The sequence below is a fragment of the Octopus bimaculoides genome, chromosome 9 (genome assembly GCF_046866305.1).
Source record: "Octopus bimaculoides isolate indiv1 chromosome 9, ASM4686630v1, whole genome shotgun sequence".
Lineage (NCBI taxonomy): Eukaryota > Metazoa > Mollusca > Cephalopoda > Octopoda > Octopodidae > Octopus > Octopus bimaculoides.
In genome coordinates this window covers 60,757,687-60,760,207 of record NC_142936.1, presented here as the reverse complement: position 1 = coordinate 60,760,207, position 2,521 = coordinate 60,757,687, and the positions used below count along the sequence as shown (strand labels likewise).

At 32.7% G+C, this 2,521-nt stretch overlaps 2 long non-coding RNA genes across 3 annotated transcripts in view; one reads left to right on the top strand and one right to left on the bottom strand.

The window, feature by feature from the left end:
- Positions 1–572: 572 nt before the first annotated feature.
- Positions 573–2,521, bottom strand: part of LOC149134176 (uncharacterized) — a 6,352-nt gene continuing 4,403 nt past the window's right edge. Inside the window, exons 2-3 of one of the 2 annotated variants that reach the window (XR_016243154.1) lie at positions 1,653–1,838; positions 573–948 (exon numbers count right to left, since the gene is read on the bottom strand). This is a non-coding gene — a long non-coding RNA (uncharacterized LOC149134176). The remainder of the gene's footprint in view (positions 949–1,652; positions 1,839–2,521) is intronic. The other variant, XR_016243155.1, reaches the window with a different exon arrangement.
- LOC149134175 (uncharacterized) overlaps positions 1,835–2,521 on the top strand; it is a 12,361-nt gene continuing 11,674 nt past the window's right edge. Inside the window, exon 1 of the long non-coding RNA XR_016243156.1 lies at positions 1,835–2,141. This is a non-coding gene — a long non-coding RNA (uncharacterized LOC149134175). The remainder of the gene's footprint in view (positions 2,142–2,521) is intronic.

Genomic DNA, 2,521 nt, shown 5'->3' with positions numbered 1-2,521 from the left:
ATGGATGAGATTTTTTTAATAATTAATAAAGTTCCAACATTCTTGAAGAGTTGAGCTCAAAATAAAGGGCATGCATTTCACAGCCGAAACTTACCTATGAATAATAAAATGCTACCATATATAGTTTGGTAATAGTCCTTGGATCTGTTGGAACAATCCATTGTAGAAACAATGCTCGTGCTCCATCCCTACCAAGTATAACATTTTTTTTTTTACTGTCATCGTTACATTTAATGATGAAAACTTTCACAAACTTAAGCGTTTCCTCATTAATCGTTCACTTTGAAAGTGATTTACCAAGCATAAAATCTTCATGAAGAAGCCTTTGACAACATATCTTACAAAGAAAGACAAAAAAAGCCGGACTCTTTTCTGAATCCTAGAAAAAGGAAATTTTCCAATATATTTTTACCATAAACTTAATAATTGTGCGTTTATTTGTATTGTTGGTTACTGGTATTGCAGCTAATGAACTCTGTTTCATTTCTTTTATTCCATGCGCAGGAAATGCTACCCTTGTCAGTGCAGGGAGTATTAACTTTCCCCAAATACAATGTAGACACAACATGCAGTTATCAGCTTTGAAGCTTTATTAGATACTCAAAACCGAGTTTTTATTGGATTCAGAGACTGTGTCACATAATTATTTTTTGGACAAAATGTGATTTAGTCTTCTTGTTTACAAATAAAGCTATTGGATTTGTTTTTGCTTCACCGCGAAATCATTTTATTTTAGATGAGGGCAGAGGGAAATTGTGATGTTCATGCCTTCTCCAAAGAAATTAACGAAGGTATATTGCTCCAATCAGGAACTGGAATTGCATTTCGATTTCGGCCACCGGGATTTGTATGATGGAGTTAGAGATATTGACTAATGTAATCAATATGAATGAAGAGCCAAGTTGCTGCTATAGTTTAAACTACTGAACATTTTGCTAGGAATTTCAACTACAAAATATATTAAAAAAAATATATAAATTAATAACAAAACAAACTTAAAAGGGAAGTTTGAACTTGTAAAAAAATGTTGAAGAAAAATCTCTAAAAACTGCGATAAAAAAATTTTAAGTTGTTATTGATTCGAATTTAAGTTTAAAGCAAAATTGTTTCAAATTGAAATTTCTATATTAGTTTTAACAGGTTTGGTAGAACAGACAAGATATACCGAACTCAATGCACGGGTATTTATATTTTGTTAGTATTTTTAATCGGCAGAAAGTTAAAATGTAACTTAAGGACAGAGAGTTTCGTGCATGGCACTTATCAAACTGATATTTCTTTTAAGATATTTTGATTTTGACCCTGTATCAGTCATTAACAGTTATTCCTGATAACAAGAAAGCTGACATAATAAAAGGATACAAGTGTATAAGCTATTTTAACCATGTAGTACCCCGTGTAGCTGTATAGTACCTCATTTCGTATTGCTATATAGTACTTCATGTAATTCTACAGTACTTCATGTATCTATGTAATATCTCATGGAGCCGTGTGGTATCTCGTGTAACTTTGTAGTATCTTATGTAGTTTTATAGTACCGTACGTATCTGTAATTGCGTAGTACCTCATGTACATGTATAGGTACATGAGGTACTACACAACCATTAGTAGTTTTCGACTTATTAATACAAGCTAAAGGGACATTCACTTACATTAACTCTCTGCTCACATAAAGCAAGATGTGCCTTTAAAAAGATGTCGTTGCTTAGTTCTAGTCCTGATCGAGCAGACCCGTGATCAAAGTTATTCAAGCCAAGGTCATCTCGTTTTGTTTTTGTATCCCTGGAACTATATTTTCCAATGTGTTCTTTTCTTTAAGATGGTAGGGAGTTTGGTTGCTATTTTTAGCAAGTTGAGTAGAATAGAGAGATATTTATCAGACTAAAGATTAAAGAGATGTATTTATCAGACATAATTCTAAATATATATATGTATAAATATAGAAACAGCTGTCAATGTTTCTAATATCTTCAAAACGAGTGGGAAAATGTAAAGGACTACGAGTCGTGACGTCAACTAAATATCAATTACGTCACAAGGGAAATGAAAAAATTTCATCAAAATACGAAAAACAAATAAGTTTTCAGTGTAGAATGGAAGGCTACTCGCAAACAGAGACTGCGGTGCAGGTTCGATTTCAGGTTGGGCTATTAACTTCACTTACTCTTTGACTCAGTTTTTTGAACTTATAAAATTTTGGAGAGAGATTAACCAGAATGACTGTTCTACGATGCTCGTCATGGAGGCGAAAAACTTTGGAGGAATCCAATGATTTATTAAAAGTTATAAAATGTATGCCATGATATTTACCATAAACAATCCAGTACTTTTTCCTTCTGTGTGCGTAGGTCAAGGCCAAAGTATAATTAATAACGTCAATCCCTGTAAGTTACTGGTTGGTGGGCTTAATCAAATGAAGTGTAAAATTTGCACGTTGCAAGTCCGAAAGTGACTTGTTAAAATAATGTTATGAGATAGACATTAGGGAAAGCAATACAACTTAGGTAAGTAGATATTTTGG